The 19,708-nt window shown below is 33.7% G+C and overlaps 1 non-coding gene and 1 pseudogene across 1 annotated transcript; one reads left to right on the top strand and one right to left on the bottom strand.

Annotated features, from left to right (window-relative positions):
- Positions 1–342: 342 nt before the first annotated feature.
- Positions 343–7,827, bottom strand: LOC112082068 (annotated as a pseudogene).
- Positions 7,828–8,088: 261 nt separating this feature from the next.
- Positions 8,089–8,195, top strand: LOC112082581. Its single transcript, XR_002897248.1, has one exon. It is a non-coding gene; the product is annotated as a small nucleolar RNA R71 (small nucleolar RNA).
- The last annotated feature ends 11,513 nt before the right edge of the window (positions 8,196–19,708 follow it).

Consider the following 19,708-nt stretch of genomic DNA (forward strand, 5'->3'; position numbering starts at 1 on the left):
TTTGTAGTGCAGTTATCAACACCTGTTCTATATACGTTAACGTACACTATATTAATTTAACAAAAATTGTAGTTATATATATGTGATCATTTGGATTTAAAAATAAAACGGATAACACAAGAGAGAATCAATCAGTAATCATTATATCGAGGAATTATAGCATAATAAGTTACCATAAAACAGAAAAAATACAGAATCTAAATATTAAAATTCAAATTTAGCCTAAAAAATACATCGTCTTCCTATCAAGCTTGTTTGGATTTATGAGTCATTCACACTTACAATGTAAAATGATAAATACCACCGAGCTGAATCATATGTCTACCATAAGAATACAAGGACTCATTCACACCTACATAACAAAATAAAAATTAAAAGTTTAAAATAATTATCGTGTTATATTATTAACGGAACAGAAAAGAAAATGAAAAACATACCTTTTAATCATCACATCATTTTCTAAATTTCGGAAGACTTCTTTGAAGACAACATTCACTGTTTGCCTTTGTGGATTACCATCTCTATATGCTATCAATATTTTCAAGCATTTCTTTGATGTTATCCGAGAGATTGCAACATATAGCTGTCTATGAGAAAACACAGGACGAGGTAAATACAAACTTACTTCTGATAGCGACTGTCCCTGACTTTTGTTGATGGTTCAAGCGAATGCAACTGCCAATGGTAATTGTCTACGTCTCAATTTAAAAGACAATCTTGCATCAGATGGAGTGATCAGCAATCGTGGAATAATAACTTTGTCTCCAACTTCATCTCCGGTAATAATTCTTGCTTCTATCATGAAATTTTCCATATGTGTAATCTGAAATCTCGTTCCATTCATCAATCCGGCTTTAGGATCAATATTCCTGAGCAGCATCACATGACACCCTATTTTCAATATAATACAATGATTGGGAAGTCCACCAACTTTTATACTGTTTAAAAAATCAGGAGTAAAAGCGGGATTTGGCAATGCTCCAGAGTCAGCAGGATCTATAGTATCAGAACTCAGATATACTTTTGATTCCCCTGTATTTAATTAGTTAAAAAATTTGCCATAAGTAAGAATTAAATTCCAAACACAAACCATAAAACACAATCATATAAGGTGAACAGATTGTACTTTGACTGGCATATGTTCATTTATATTGTTTACATCTTCATTGGTTGGACATAGTATTGCTCTTTCTTGCCAAAATTTAGTATTTTTTTCCTGCTGAAATGATGTTTGGTCTCCGTAAATTTGTGTACATATTGCTTCGATTGGATCATTTACGTCTGTTATAAGGAACTCCTCAGGAATATCAATCATTACTTCACCATCATTTTGGCTCTCCGATTTTACCTTCGCCAACATCTAAAATCCATTCAGAAAATTCCTTTAATTCTTTTGCTTGCTCAACACTCAAGTCACTTGACAGTAACCTCATGTTTGTCGTTAGCTTCATAACTTTGCAATAATCCAAAATATAGGATGCATTCAATGCAGCATTAGCAATATCTCCCCTTAAAGCACCATGCATGACAGGTAGAATCTGCCTGAAATCTCCACCAAATACAACAATTTTCCCATCAAAAACACCTCATTCTTCATTCTATATAATAATATCAGATAAACTTTTATCCAACGATTCAAAACAGTATTTACTCATCAGAGGTGCTTCATCCCAAATAATAAGAGATGCTTCTTCTACCAAATTCGCAACTTCTGAACCACGTTTTATCGAACATGTAGTATATTTATCTGAGTTAATCGGTATACCAAACCACGAATGAGCTGTCCGACCTCCTTGTAACAACAAAGATGCGATTCCACTTGATGCAACGTTTAGCACAATATCACCCTTAGATCTTATTGCAGCAGACAAAATAGACCAAAGAAAAGTTTCGCCGGTACCTCCAAATCCATATAAAAAAAGCCTCATTTTTTGTTTTCAACTGCTTCAATAATCTCATCATAAATCTTTCTTTGCTCAGTGGTAAGCTTCACAATGTCACTATCATAAAAAAAATTTAGTGCCGGTCTGTCATAATTTTTTTCATCAATTATTAAGACATTATCGTTGTTAATCCCATCTTTTGGAGGCTTAGGCATCGATGTATAGAATTGCAGCGAACTATTGTGAAATTTCAAAATCTTCTCAATCTCCAACATGGCAAAAATTTCTTGTCAGCATCGTCCAATATAAGACCTGCAACAAAGGGTAAACAATGTATATTGAATTTACTAATCAGTAGACAAACCAAACAATGCATTAGAGTTTAAACAATACCATTAAATATGCAAAAAAATAAATGAGACAACAGTAGAGAATTTATCAAACTTGGCCGATTATTCAATATCTTCTGACAAAACTTCCAACGTCTTTTCCCAAACATATTCAGGCCGAGACAAACTACCAGATACAAGCATTATAACAAATAGTCGTCTTAAATGACCCGGTAGCTGTAAAACTCATTCTAATAATATCATAAATGTACTCCTGATCATCTTCGAACAACCCTCTAGCATAACATGCTTCCTTGAATTTAGGGTATACCACATCATTGTAGGATTTGATTTCATCAAATGATTCTGGAACTCTGACAACATTAAGAAGAATCCTAAAAAAATATGCTTCTTCTAGTTTACGTGAAACATAAGTAATCCTTCCAATAGCAAAACCTCTTTTCTTTTTTTAAAAATCCAAAGTGAATTATCCCACGTATAGTAAGCATGGATTTCTCCATACGTAAGTGTTTTAAATTTACCGTCTTTTATGCTCAACTCAAACCAATCTGTCATCTTTGTGTTTTTTACAACTTTCCTATGGATAACCATTTCTACCATCTCATCTCCCTTGAAATAAACCAACTGTTTGCCTAGTTGATGAAACGAAAGGTGTTCCACGAGGGTTGTTCGAATGTGGATTGAATTTTTTAAGATTCATTAGCCAGATTGACATTCAGATACATATCTATGTAATAAAATAGGATGTTATCATTAAACAACTAAAATATTAAATTATTTAGATACTTTGTATTGTGAAACGTTCAAATATAAGTGTTGATTACGAACCTGCAGTCGAAGAAGTCTTTAATCTCGTTTTTGTTCTTTACTTGACATTCATGTGTGGAATCACAATGAATGTTATCTCCTCCATCAGCTTTGACATTCTGTTCTTGAGAAGGCTCAAGCACAAAAGTAACACGATCAAACCCTTTATTTATATACTTAAATAAGTATTTAATGGAAGAAGCTTGGTTGCACCACTAAACTTTTATATGAGCTTGGTAACGAAGAGACAATTTCTTGTTAGAGGGTATCACGAATCTGTTATCACATTTGTATCCATTTTTGTCAACCTAATCCTTGAGTTGTGACCTCCTCCTATACAAAAGAAATCCTTCTTTATTAATAGATGTCATCTCAACATGCTGTTTAGGATACCTTTTTGTACAAATCCCTTGAGACATGCATGGTGATCTTGGATTAAGATCACTGCATGGACCATGAATCATCATTTCTGAAACAATTCCATAAAGCTCTGACTCTTCATATCTGTCGGGTATCTCAGCTGAGATAACATTGTCGATTTTTTCAAGAGGAATTTTTGAAGTTGGATCTAAAAACAATAGAATATGTGCATGCGGTAGGCCTCTTTTATGAAACTCTATGGTATACATGGCTGAAATTACGAAAGCATATATCAATTAGTAAATTGTATAAATCATGATATTCTAATATTTAACATTAAAAAAATGAAAAATTTATTAACCAGAAACAATTTTTTCTATGTCGAGTCTGTTATCAACAAAATCTATTATCATAGAATCTAGCTTCATTTTAAACACCCGACAAATTATATCTGGTCTATCATCAAAACTGAGTTTCCGCTCGTTCACATACCTTGTGATTTCTGGCCACTTTGGATTACATGTAAAGGTGATGAAAAGATCAGGGTACCCAAAATGTTTACATACAGACATTGCATCCAAGTAGCATTGAGTCATATATCGAGGTCCGCAAGTGAATGAAGGAGGCAAATACGCTTTTATACTTTGATCACGCAAATTCGTATTCCCTTTATTTGATGCATCTTCTAGTGAATCAAAATTTTCAGATCTGAGTGGTGTCCGGTTTTTATCAAGATAGCCGACACGATTGGCCTCTATCATAGTAAAAACATCAACCAAAAACTGCTGGAATAACCTCTTAGACCGCAGCAAAGTGTGACATTCATTCTTTCCCTTTTGTATACAAAATGCAAAAACCTGTCTCATGCTAATATATTTTCGTTTTCTTTTCTTCTTACCAGTCTTCACAAAGCATTTTTCAATGCGGATATGAAAACCGTCTTCATCTGAAGGATGAATTTCACTAATCCTTATCAGCTTGCCGCTTTTTTCTGCAATATTATATCACGCTTACACATATCTGCATTCAGATTACCAGGGATCAACGCAGCCACTTCAGACGCAGTAGGTATATTATATATCCTTGAGTCCTTCTGGCGATCATTTATAAGTCACATATGAAGCTCCTTGTTTGGATCCATTTTCAATCTGTCTCTAGCCGCTCGAAAATTCTTCACATAAGGGTTTACTTTATCTAACATCTTAATCAGCATATCAATTAATTCATCCCTGAATTGTTTACGTTTAGACACTTTCATAGGATTCTTACTTTTGCTGCAAGAAAATAATATATTGTTATTTTTATAATAAAGTAATAAATAAATATGTATTCAATCATTAGTTATACCTCATAATGATCGAACGATTCTTTACTTCTTTATCAGTGTCGATAATAAATAACTGATAAAACTTCGGAACCTCACCATTTTTAGGGAGAAGACTTCCCATCAGATGATAATTCTCTCGATTAAGCTGGAATATTGATGGCCTACGACCCTTTTTGACAGACCTATCTACTTTACCTCCAATAGAAGTCATTGAACATAGCATATTGTAGGGTCTAACATTCTCGCAAAAATGTTTGCTTAGATCATCGGCAGATGTAAAAAAATGCATTAATTCCGGGGGAGAATCTTGAAGGTATGGTAGCTTTACTTGACCTTGCGAACAGCACCAAGAAAATATAGGATTCTTTGCTCTTGTTCTTTTGTTTAAACGTTCACCATACAAGAAAATTGCACCACAATAATTACACTCATATGAAGGATCGCCGTCATCTTTATATTCTGAATATAAATATTCCGACATTATAATAAATGAATATGTGAATCACACAACATAACATTGAGCGTTGCAAATAAATACTTTTATATTCACTGACAGGATTATTATTATTAAAGACTCCTACAGAAAACGCATTCTGCAAAGTAGTAGCTAAACTCTTAACATCATCAACATAATCGAGAGGTTCCTCATTGTCAGATGAAACTTCTTCCCCAGCTTCATTCATAATATAGTTTTCCTCATCGGACGAACCATCAAGACTGCTACAGTCAAACCGCTGTTCATAATCGTACTCATCTATAAGATATATAATTATTATTAGTTAAAAAGTTTAAATGTCTATAATTGCACCCTAAGTTAGTACAGTCGACAAAATATACCTTCTGAATCCCAGTATTTGCTTGGAAAGACGACATCATCATAAATATCTTTGGTATCATCAACACAAAAACTACTATAATCAACATGTCCTGAAAGACGAATGTAAAACAATACGAAATAGAAGTGAACGATATTTACTGGGCACATAAACTTAGTTGCAATATAATTACTTACCTTCACACTGTTGATGGTCAAAATATTGCTTGCCCTCAAGCAAACAAAATACCAAACAAGAGAAAGAGGTTTGAAAAACACTGAGATTCAACCTTTCACTGGAACATAGCTTTTGACCGATCACCCTGCAACTCAAATACTGCTTCATCATTCCAAATCAAACCACCATGTACTTCTCCGCAGACATTCACAGCTTCCCAGATTAAATCCAAAATTCCACAACATTGTCCATAAACTCTCATCGCTAGGTCTCACTGATGATTCAAATGCCAAGAACCTTCTAGACTCTTTCCCGTCTTATACTTTGAAAAATCAGTCATATACTCCTTGGTACTTTTCTCTCCCCCAGACTTATTCTTTTCGCACTCTCATCTTTTATGGCATACACAGTAAGGTTAAAGATGCGAGTATTGATGGTGTTTGCCATCGAATCCCCGATTTGTCCCCTTACCATGTATCAAAGGTTTTCAGCGAATAATGGGGTCATAGGAAACTTTCCTACCACACGCTTCCTTTCCTTTGTGTGATCATTCCAACTTAGAAGTGAAAATATGGGATCCTTGGAAATTTTTTTAGCCCTTCACTCCTAAGCGAAAATCATCTCAATCTTTTCGCTTTTTTCTTTCTTTTTCTTCACTTTTTTAGCTCGTCACAAGGGAGAGAAGCACCAACATTAGATTTCACACAAGCTTTCATTTGTCAAGTATAAATGAGGAATCAAGCTCTATGAACATCAGTCACATCAATGAGGTAAAAGAAAGAGTTCAAAAATTAGCTCAGGTTAGTGGACTTTGTTGGAAACATGGAAGCCTCTAGTCAACTGGTCAGCCTTTGGATTTTTCATTAGTCAGATCTAGACTAAATCTGCAGCAATGGTCACTTAGATGAAAGGTCAGCACAATATCCAGGAAAAGCATCATAATCTCCAACAGGTTTTGACTTAAAAACAGTTTGACACAACTGACTCTTAAGAAAAACAAACACAATGTCAGTGACTACCTCCCCCAGACTTGAACAACACTGTCCTTAGTGTTATCTAGCCCGAAGTTGGTGAAACAAAAGAAATGAAACAGAGAAACGCAGTAAAAACAGAGAACTTACCTGGCTGCGACGATGGTGTCGACCGACACTAATGATGGTGTCGTGCGACACTCGTTCTCCTCGTACCGAATTGCAGCAGACCTATCCAAATTTCTGGTTTGACTCTAGTTTCCTGATTTCCTAATTTTTTGTTTTTTTTTTGCAAAAGCAAGTGACAGGCGACACTGATGGTGGTGTCGCTCGACACTAGCCTCTGCTTCACCTAAAACACGAAAACCAAAAACGAAAATCAGCTAAAACAAAAGGACCTATGTACAGACTTACCAGTGGATTGCCTTCCACCAAACGCTTGTTTTAAGTCATTAGCTTGACTATGGATAGACTATGCATCTGGTGGATCAGACAGTGGCAAAGAATGCCTCTGTGAAATTTGCCTCATCCATGGTGGTGTGTAAGCTTCACTCTGCGATTGGTGTCGCGCGACACTAGAGGTGGTGTCGCTCGACACCGGCTCTGCAACTTTGAAATTTTCTTCAGATTCGTCCAACTTCACAATTTCATCCTAAGAAACACCCTTTTTAAGCACAGGAGTCAACTTTGTACCACTCCTTAACGAGATGACACTGCAGTAATGCCTAGGATTGGTGTCAGTCTTTCCAGGAAGGAATCCTTCTAACCTTTTTACAGACTCTGAAGTCTGAGCAACCTGAATATCAAGCTTCTTGACATGAGTGTTCAGAACTTCAATTTTTCCATTCAGATCAAGATACAGAGCATCAATCTTCCCATTGAATTCCACAGTCATCTTCTGCTGACCTTCCATGATCTGTTCCAGCATAGACTACACCTCATTATCAGGAGTTTGAGAAGGAGAAGAACCACAGTTCTTTGAAAAACTGTTGTTGGAGTAGGATGTCTGGTACTAAGGTTTGAAGCTGTAACCAGAAGAGTTCTGATTACCTGTGAAGGTACTCCTCTGATTACTTCCATTGTAATTCGTGTTTCCTTGCTGAGTACCAAATCTCTGACCCTGAAATCCAGCCCCATTGATGAAGTTAACATCCTCTTCCTCAAGTTTGAAACTCTTAACATCTGCAGCGAATCTGCGATCCATCCATGTTCCCAGCCTGCTTTCTTCGCTGATAGTCTGCATTCTTGGTACTATTGCTAGATGCCAAGTTTTCATTAAGCAAAATAGCATCTTCAGGGTATCTGGTGTTGAAATTCCCATTGCTTGCAGCATCAAGAGCCATCTGATACCTCCAATCAACACCCCTGAAGAAAATACCCAACAGCTGCACATCGCTGAAACCATGATGGGGGCAATCTCGCTGGTACGACTTGAATCTCACCCAAGCAGCCTTGAATGCATCAGTTGGTCCTTGAGAAAACGTTGAGATTTTGAGTCTCAGTTCCTCAGAACTGGCATCATCGTAAAAGTTGTGCAGGAAGGCGTTCCTGGTCTCTTCCCATGTAGGCAACGAACCAGGCTCCAACTGCTTCAACCAATTATCTGCTTCTCCAGCAAGAGAATAAGGAAACAGCTTGCAGAAGAAGAAATCATTGGACACTCCATTGTATTTGATGCTGGTGAACAAGTCCTCAAACCTCTCGATGTGATCCATCGGGTGCTCATGAGAAAGACCATGGAAAGGATGCTGACCCACAAGAGTGTAATACACAGGCTTGAGCTCAAAATCTTTCCTCTGAAACGCAGGAGCGCGAATTGCAGACCAATTTGCATAGAATTGCTCAGGCCTGTTGTAGTCACCCAGCGTCCTGATGATGTTACCCTCTCCATCAAATCGCTGGCCTCTCTCATTGCACACATGACCTTCTTGGTCTCTCCAGACTCCAGCATCATCACGAACCAATGCCAATGCGTTCTCATCTTTGCTAGTTTCTGAGACAAAGAGAAGAGCAATGTAAGTAACAAAGTAAAAATAAAATTAAACAAAAACGACTGGTGTCGCGCGACACCACTAGGGGTGTCGCTCGTCACTAAAAATAAACTTAGTCGAAACTCAAGAACTAAAATCTAATGGTGAAAATCAAGTCCCCGGCAACGGCGCCAAAACTTGATCTGCTCAAAGTTTAATCCCTAGAGCTATTCTGCAAGAGCACAGATGTGCAGTTGTAGTATTATAGGGGTCGAACCACAGAGACGAGAGATTCGCACAATAAACTATATAGGCTTGAATTACGCTAAGTGAACACAATTAAATTAAAATAACAGAGCAGTAGAAAAGCAGTAGAAACGTTTGTTGAACCAAATGGAAAAGAATTAGGCTTAGGGCATTTCTCAAGAAATCAAAGAATGTAGATAAATTGACAAATAATGGTTCAGGTTTAAGCGTAGTTCTTGAACTCAAATCACAAAATTATAATTAACCAACTTCCGTTGCGAGAATCATCTATGTCTAAATCCTAGAATTTCAAATTCCTTTGCAAACTCTAAAGATTTAAACCAGCTTTAATGCTGAAGTTCGATATGTTCTCAAAGTATCTAAGCCAAATTCCTTTGCGAATAGCTACTTTGCTCACCCTAAGTTCTTTCCAGTTATTCAATTACACTTCCGTGTCAATCAATTAACCTAAGATCTAAGTTCTAGGTGGCCAGTCCAGAATTAGCTTTAAGAACAACCTATGGTGAAGAACTAAATAGATTATGAACTAAATAGATTATGAACCCTAACTTGATCAATTAATCAGACATCCAGAGAAATCCTTTATGAGAACCCTAAACCTAACAAGCAAACTACTCAGACATGAAGATTGAAGCAATAAACATGTTTGAATAAATTGCAGAAAACAGTAAATAGATAGATAAACAGGGGTTCGAAATCTTCTCTCTTCCGAACAGAGTTTCAGACTTGTCTCCCTAAAAGCTCTCTCAAAGTATCGATGAACAAAAGTAAAAGTTCTCTCTAAGAAAATCTAAGGTATCGATATTGTTGGCTAAAAACCCTAATAAATACTAAAAATCACGTGTTGGGCTTCCTTGTAACTATTGGAGACTTCTGGGCCCAAGAGATTCTTCAAAACTTGGACAAAATTACGTTTTCCTTATTTCTGCGATCGGTGTCGAGCGTCACTCTCCATGGTGTCAAGTGACACTAAAGCACATAATTCATCCTTCACGAATTTGATCCTTGTTTAGCTCCAAAGTGCTCCAAAATCACCAATTAAGCTCCAATCGTACCTAAAACTTGTAAAGACTCCAAAAGACTCGAAAAACACTAAAAAGACTCTATAAATAAGACCTATATCATGGTTAAAAACCATAAAAATCATGATATATCAAATATGTTCGTTATAATTCTGACCTATCTCCTATTTACATTTATAATCTTCAAACGAAGATATAGCATCTGTATACTGTATACAAGATGAATCTCCATTTTTGAAAAAAACAAACTTTGTTGACTTGTTACTTGATACACAATTATTTAACTGCGTCGATGTCAACTGGGATAGGTCGTCTATATAAAGAAAATAAAAAATTACCAAAATCAATACTTAATATGGTACATTATAGATTAATGACCATAATACAACAAATATATATATAACTCACATGAAGATAGTGATTCTGGTTGCTTCTGCTTTCTCTTTTCTAATGTGAAACAATTCTCTTTTCCAGTATAATTGGTTTGAGTATGTAAAGCTGAATTATTAAAATAATAATATCGCATACTGAAGTTTATTGATATCATAACAATAGCGTTAACGATAATAATATAAGATATAAAGAAAATAATTTATATAACCATTAAGAAGACTTACATGTTTTCAGTCGATCACATACGGTAGGAGAAAATTAAGTATGCATTCTAGTTATGGATTCAGTATTAGTTATGTCTATCAAAATTTGTGGAAACAGCGAATGAACTTTGATTTTATTTTCACTATGATTATCCAATATTTCTGATTTCTGAGTAAATGTATCAGTAGATGATGATCCTGAAATATTAACTTCGATGTTCCAACCAGACAACAAAGTCTTCTGTTTATTCTTCCGATCAACATGTTTAATCATATGCATAATTTGACTTGACATATAAAAATGTGAAGATCAAAATATAGCAAACAATGATGGGATTAGACAGGGAACATAAATTAAGAAGAAAAGCAAAAATTTTAGGTTAGAAATACGGCCGCAAATCCTTCAAGTGAATCTTAACAATATATATTAATCAATATATGATGTGTAAACATTTCTTTTATTTACATACAACACAATTGATAAATAAACATAACCAAGTTAAATATATTTATATTTTATTATCATTCACATATATGAAAATTTTACCATAAATCAAATTATGTATATAACAATTATTGTTACTTGCCATAGATATGATGCATCTTAAATTCATTGCCATTACAAAATCATGCTATAAATTTGCAAACTATTTTAATTTACTAATTGCATACTGAATATTGTTAAGACAGAATATAATTGGGTAATTCACATATTCACTCAATATGATTAAATATTATATATGCAATGGCATTTTTCCAAGTTATAAACTACTATTTTTTGTAAAAAAAGATCATTCACTAAATTAACATATACCATAACGATGAATAATGTTGAGTAATAGTTGAATGAAATGTGTAATATAATAATTTCATACTTCATTTTTCAATCCACATTTACATAAGAAAAATGAATTGAGATTTAAAAGTAATAATGTAATTATGTATAAATTACATGGATGAGCAAATGAGAAATAATAAACTGATCTTTTACGGTGAATTAGGAAAAACATTATAGATTATCTTTTCGACTCCAACTTAAAAGGTTTGTATTTCTTACACAGTGTTAGTTCTGAGTAATATACATCACTATTATTTTACAAAATTAAAGTACTTTCAAAAATTCAAATGAATAATAATAAATCTAAATTAGCAATAAAACTGTGTACTTCGTGTCAAAAGTGAGCACTGACAAGTAACAGAATGTAAATAATACTGTGGCGGAAATTGATGTGCGTGTGTCGTGAGGGTGTCAAGTTTTACCTTAAATGAAATCAATAGCCGCAAGTGCACAGCTGATTGATTGTAGTACTTAGGGGTCGAATCGACAGGGAAGGAGGATATTTCCTGCAAAAGCCTTCGAAAGAAATATAAAGTAAGGAAGTTTAGAACCAAACGGTTTTGTGAGGGTTTTGGTGGTGTGTTTAAAATGTAAAAACGAATCTTAAAAAGAAGATACGAGAATTAAAATGACCTATGTTTGTTTTGCTCTCCCAAACTAGATCTGAGACCAGATTAACACTTTCGTGTCACCAAGCATCTGGATCAGATTGTAGTTCATGACGCTACTCTCATGCAGTAAAAAACGAATTCAGAAGAAAAAGTTCTAAGATTCAGCTCAAAAGCTCATGGAATCCTCATCGAACATATAAATCCCCATCGAAAATCCCTTAATCCCAACAATAAAACTACTCAGACATGATGAACGAAATCAAAAACATAGTATTAAAAAGTAGAATAGAAACCAAAATTTAAAAGAAAGAACAAGGGTTCAAGAGACAAATCTCTCTCTCCTTAAAACCTAAAAACAAAGCTTAAAGTAAAATTTCTGTAAAATATTTCATATCTCTTCTTCTCTTCTTTAAAACGACATAAATGACATGTATTTATAGTCTCCAATACTCTCTGGTGTCTAGGGTTCCGGAATTGAGGCTAGGAAAATGATACGGGCTTCAGAAATGGGCCTTCGAAGTCGGAATTGGCTGGCCGCGGTCGGGATGAGTGCGACCGCGGGAAATGGGTGGCTGGCCTCGGTCGCGGCGGTTGTGACCGCGGGGATTGGTCTGTTGGCCGCGGGTGGAAATGCTCGCCGGCTGGTTTACGGGACATCTTTCTCTTCGCGTATCTTTTGATTGAACCGTTGGATTGCCAAGCTGTAAAGTGTGCTGGAAAGCTGATACTTCCATCTTTAAGGTGTCCAAATTTGAGCTGGATCAGACGGTGAGAAGGCCTTCAATCAGGGGTGAACTTCTGACGGTTTGACTATGAGCTGAAATCTGGTTTTCTATCCATTTTGTTAAGCTTTTCCAAAAGTTACCTGAAAAGAGTCTTGGAACTACAAATACTAGAAAAATGTAATAAAAGTATTTGAAAGCAATTAAAAACATAGAAAAAGTATTTCAAAACGATCCATAAAAGTGGTCAAAATACGGTGTTATCAGAAATGAAATAAACTACTTCTTTCTGATGTAATCCTTCACAGCTGTACAAAAAAAAATTAGAAGGAAAAGATTTATTTTTCTTGGATGTAAACATATTTTTTGTACGTCTGTGTGAGGACCACATGAGATGAATAGTTATAGAGTGGATTGTATTTGAGTGAAAAAATTTTAGCTTTGATTTTTGAAGAAACTTCTCTTCTGTTGTTTATTTATAGGGTCTGATTGGTTGCATATAAGGGGCGGTTGGCAAGAGCGGTTAAAAAAATGCTACCAATCAGCAACATCGGTTGGAGAAAGCGTTTAAAACCATGGTTGTAATCAGCGTTTGAAACGGGCGGTTGAAAGAAGATTTGGGCGGTTGGAGTTTAATTTTCGGGTGGTTACAAACTGTAAAAAAATAGGCGTTTGGAGCAAATGAGCGGTTGTAGCCAGAGTTTTTATTTAATAATAAAATTTGTGGTTTGATATAATTTTTAATAAGAAACTAGTAAAATTATTTATTTTTTTACGTATATGCGTGTGTTAGTTTTTTTTTATTATTTCATTCAATTCAATTCACTCGACAAAACAAAAAAAACTTTATAAGACAATGGGTATGCATTTTAAAGTTATTAAAAAAATTATCATCACTGATATTTTTTAAAAAAACTTAAAATTTGTTACCTGTAACTTTTTTTAAAAAAAAGAATTGTGCATGTATTCATGTCCATCGACAAAAGAAAAAAAACCGGTTGTTGATTTCAAATTTATCAAAAACTTTTTCATAATAGAATTTTAACTATATGTTATTGTATCATTTTCTGAATAATTATCTAAAACTATTGTACTAATAATGTTATACATTTACACTATTCAACCGCTATTCAATCGCTGTAATGCTACCAATCAAGCTTAATTTTTAACCACTTTATGTTATAAAACCATCTTTTCCAACCGTTATCTCTAATCGCCTCTTTTCTAATTGCTTCAGCTTTAACCGCTCAAAATTCTCTAACCGCCTTATTTAAACAGAGTCACCAATCGGACCCGTGTTTCATCCGTGTGTTTCATAAGAGTGACTACTCATGTTTCATCCGTGTGTTTCATTTTCTCCAAAAGTCTTCTCTAATTAAAACATATTAACTAACATTTGACTCATTTATCACAAATTCCCATAGAAAATGCATTTCCAAATAAATGAATACATCTTCTATATACATATTGGAAAATAGCTTTAAAAACAGAAAATTAAGGTCTGTACTCCGAATCAAATGTATGCTTCATCTACACTTTCTTCATTATACATATACAATAGTAACTACGTAAAATATGTCACTACAAAATGTGATCCAATCTGAACATACACTATAAACTACCAATAAAATAACTTTCGGTCCAATAAAATTAACATTGTACCCACGTAATTTATAAAATAACATAAACCTAGTAATGGTTAAATAAATAAAAAAAAAAAAAAAATGCATGATTAACATCCAAAAAAATTTCAACAAAACGTGGAATAACAATAACGAAATAAACATGAGAAGATACGAATTCAAATCACCCTATTTTTTTTGTTATATCACGCCTAACATTTTCCAAACCCATGTGCACGAGCGAGTCCCTTGTTATCTACTTCAAACATTTCACTCATATGGCGTTTGTTGACTAAAACACCACCAACATACAAGCTTTTCGTATTCATATCAAACACCACTTCATTTGCATCTAGATTTTCTTCATTTCTGGAAATATTGCAAGACTTCTTTGAAGAAGAAGATGACTCGAATGACTCTTTACTATCATCTCGCTCAAGCTTAGATAAAAGGAGTATCGATATGTCCATTAACCTCATAAGAAGGCTCTTGACTCAGCGTGTTTATCAGCGACACCTAACAGGTTTAAAGATAAATATTACATAAAAGGACAAATACCGTTTATAAATATATACAAAATATTATACGCCTTATTTTCACTCATATTTGCTTGATTTCCGTCTGGTAAATACTCAGTAAACAATGAGGCCCATGAATCCAAACACTTTTCACTCATATTATAATCTGCCTTATTTTGCATGAACCGAGTAGCTAAAGATAACTGTGAATGCCCTTCATGACAACCATCGTATAATGGTTTTTTCCCAGCTTCTAACAAGTCGTAAAACTTTTTGGGATGGTTACGTACATGTTCTTCTACATTTTCATTACTTTCATTTAGACAATAGCTATTATCTTGACGAAAATTATCACAAAATGCATCATTCACCTTATCCACATATCTATCTTCAACTATATTATCCATTTTTTCTTCACTCCAACTTAACTGAGTGTTACTATAACTAGTTCCATAATCCATAGTGATTTCTTCCCCATGCTTATACCAAACAAAATAATCTGGCATGAACCATTTACTGTATAGATGATTCCAAATTTTTCTCCCCAAGAAAAACTTGTTGTTTTCGCATACACTACAAGGGCAGAAAAATTTACCACCATTGCTTTGTGTTATAGTCTGATTATTTTCAAAATTCATGAATTGCTTCTATAAACGCATCCAAGAAATTACCCGTCTTTTCATCGATTCGTTTATACATCCAATCTCTAAAATTATTATAATTATAATTTCCATACATTTTGGAAATTGAAATTATAACTCTTTTTCTATTATAAGAGTTATTTTTTACCTCTTTTTTTTCACCTTTTTTTGTAAGAAATATTTCTTACAACTAAAGAAATTTTATAAAGTGCAACTAACAAAATGGTAGCACACTTACTAATGAGGAGGAACGAAAATGGGATCTCAATATATAGAAAATTGCGACTAAAATACGACTGATTTGCCACTATTTTGCGACTACTAATGGTTCGTCGCTAAAAACCGGTACACCAACCTAAAAACGTAGTACGCATGTTTAATTATACCGACAAGCCGCGTATGTCGCAATTAATCGCAAATTTACCGACTTTTTAGCGACTGATATATCGTGACTACATATTAGTCACTAATTCATCGGTAAATAGCGACTAATACGTGACGACAGTTTTAGTCACTAGTTCGCGACGTTTTGGCGACTGGTTGACCTCAGTCGTAAGGTCATCGTTAATCAGTCGTTGGATAGTCACAAAATTTAGCGACTACGTTTTCAGTAGCAAAACGTAGTCGTTAATTTTCTGTTTTCTTGTAGTGACACTTGATCTTGTTGGTGTTGTCCATAATGCAAAAATGAAGTTTGTACCTAGCAATATATAACGATTGTATTAAAATACTTGAATGCAACATTAGCTAAATAATTAATACAAATACTATAAAACATAGCAAAATATTTTACCTCGCACTGACAAATGACACTTTTGCATCACATGTTTCACATGAACAAAGCGTCTTAGTTTTCTCAGAGACTTTTTGATCTTCCTTCTTTGGAATTTTGTAAATTTTTTTACCACACTTAGTGCAAATCAAGTAAAACCACGACCAGTCTGTGTCAACCGTATAGATGGTGCACATGATCTTACATTTGCCAACCTGATGAAACGAAAATACAAATGTCAAAATTATATAATCTATGACGTATAATATAGCAAAGATTAAAAATGACATATACCTCAAGATAGTCTTGCAATTCTGAAATAGTGACCATTGGAAACTGATCGAAATTAATCTCATCATCATAAGAAACCCTTTGTTGAGGCTTGCTATTCAAGAATGTAATACGTCCGCAATTCTCAGGTAAACTAAAAAATTAATTGAATTAGTTGTATTCGTAATCGTAATGATACGATATATATATATATATATATAATATACATAGCCATATTACCTATTCTTGAAGACAATGACATCGGGATCATTCAAATCTATCAGAACCTTAGTTGTTTGAAAACTACTTGTAATTCGACGATTACCTACAATATATAACAAACAGAACAAAAACAAAAACAAAAAACGGCGTTGTATGAAACATACAAACATCAAAGTAAAAAAAAATTAATATGTACCTCTTAAAATGTTTATTTTCCCAAAACGGATCACAAGGATGAGACTTCTTTCATCAGCACTCCGACAAGCCGAATAGACTTGCTCACCAAGCTTTTCCCACAGTGTGCATGGTAAACGTTAATCACTTTTAACACATATTACATAAAACAGATGAAAGTTAATCAGATACAAATATAAATTTTTATATATATATATATATATATATATATATACTCACTTAGTATTTCGTAGATCGAACTCGAGCTTGCTGGTGTCCTTGTTCATAACAGAGATTGTTTCTAACTCACGGACAATTACAACTTGTCAAATAACATCTATTTGAGAAAATAACGTCAGATAATTAATGACAATAAGAGGGATGTGCCGATTACATCAAGTATGTCAATAAAGTTACCAACCAAAAAACTTGTATTGGTAACATCGTCCAATATTGTAACAAACTCTGAGAAATCAAAAACCGACTGTCTGACCGATTAGAACTTTTGCTGATAACTGTAAAGGATATGAATGACATCTTAAATTGATGTTTGGTGGCCCGGTATTATCCTGATGCCTGATTCAATGAAAATTTCTCTATGAACTTCCATTCACCGACAACCGTCATCTATTCAAAACGATGCAGCAAGTTTTTCTTAACAGCTGCGTGGATTTTGGTACCCTGGAAGATCAATAAGTTAATAATTTTAACAGAACAATCAAAAATATTAAAACAGTAGTGTCGATCAATAATATATTGTACTACTTCATCGGCCATGATGATTTCCAAAGACTCCCCACTCTTAGTTTGGTATTGCTTCCTAGTATGAAGCACATTCACTTGAACCTTCCACCGAGTCTTAAAAGACTTAATGTCATCTAAAGGGGTTAGCTTTGTTGTGGAAGGCATACGAACAATGCAAAAATAAAACAAAACAGAGAGGAAAACAAAATTTGATGTGGAATGTTTTGAAAGAAGGGGTAGAAGTATTTATAAGAAAAATTATAGGATTCATTGATAAGCGGTTAAATCGTACATAAATTGGCGGCCAAGAATATTCGTGACATTTATAGTTTTGAAATATATATGCAAAATATCAAATAACGTCTTTTTTGTAAAGTAGGTGTAGTTGTCTATATATACGGAGATTCGATATAAACGGGATAATATTTAATCGGTTAATTGTATAATTTCAAAAATGAGTGCCTACTCCATTATTTCAAAATTTAGGGAATACAATAGCTATTGCAGTTTATGAGAATATATGGTGTTCAATGAATATGAAAAAAATAATTCAATAAGATATGTGATAGTTGTTACAGTTATCTAGCCTAATATAGTGCATGTTGTTGTATTTGGTAACAATAATTAGTTGTATAATTAGTAATAAAGATCATGATAGGATTTGAAGTAGATTTAATTCGCATATGTAATCTTGCAAATCTATTCAAATGAATTCGACATTTATTGCGAATTTGAGTTTATCCTTAATAGTAGGATATTTTGTTTCATTTACATTTTTATTGAAAAAATATAAAATTGACGAAAATACAAAACGTGTTAAAATTTAAAATCTACGTTCTTTTAAACGAGTCATTTTAAAAGGACACGGATCCTCTTTGGTTTCAATTTTTTTTGTTCATGGAATACATTTTATTACAGTGGCATTCATTATAATATACCACATAACACTGAGGTCAAATGTACTTCTTTTCTAATATTATAAGATATATATATATACATATAAATAAAAAATAGAAATATATATATTTAATTAAATTTTGCGTAGGACATCATAAAACGTTATACTAACAATGCAGAGAACAAATGAATTTTTAGGTTTCAGAAAGTTTGAACCGTTAAACCCACACCACACGCACACGGCTGGGAAAATTGCGTTTGTGGCTTTGAATAATGTGTAAGATAAAATCACGCTTGAATTCTCAATTCTCACGTTTACTTTTTTCCAACAGGAGACTGTACTTGACTTGTTAAATCAAGCTTTAGTTTCCTCCACAAATGTAAGAGATATTAACCAAGAGAAGGAGAAGAGTCTTCTCCCAGAGTCACTAGATATTAACCAACCAAGATTTAATCAAGTCTTCTCCTTCTCTTGGTTAATAAGAGACAATCCAATGATCTAGAGTCACTAGCATCACTTTCACAGCAGAAAAATAAAAAAAAACATAGAAAAAATATGATGCATTCTTGTCGTGAGAGGAGGATAATGTAAGATACGAGTATCACACATTGTTTTTGGGTAATCACTATTTAGTTTATTAACTATTATGATACTAAAAAGTATTATATATTTATAAATAGTGATCAATCTGCATATATTAAGTTAAATTTATTAGTGAATTTGCAATATATTTTACTATAAATTGTATCATTTTCTTTGAAAAACAGAAGTTAAAAAAATATTTTTTAATTTTTATTGAGAGTTAGACATGAGAATTAATTTTATAAAATTTTGTGGACTCACCATGAAACACAAACTCATTAAGTGGTGTATATTATAGAGTTGATGTTTTAAGATTGTAGTGCTTTGTGGGTTATCTCGAATAATATTTTAGTCCACCGCAAAATGAATTAAGTAGATAAAATCCGTCGTAGACAAACTAATATTCTAATTTTTTAATATATGTGAGTATCAGAAAAAGTTTACCGGAGTGGTTTTTCCCTCAATTAGGCTGCAGAGCGTTTCAGCTACTGACCCACTCGGCTGGAAATAATTGCATTTGTGGTTCAAATTACTTTTGAATATTCAATT

Source organism: Eutrema salsugineum, unplaced genomic scaffold (assembly GCF_000478725.1).
Source record: "Eutrema salsugineum unplaced genomic scaffold, Eutsalg1_0 scaffold_1, whole genome shotgun sequence".
In the NCBI taxonomy this organism is placed as follows: Eukaryota; Viridiplantae; Streptophyta; class Magnoliopsida; order Brassicales; family Brassicaceae; genus Eutrema; species Eutrema salsugineum.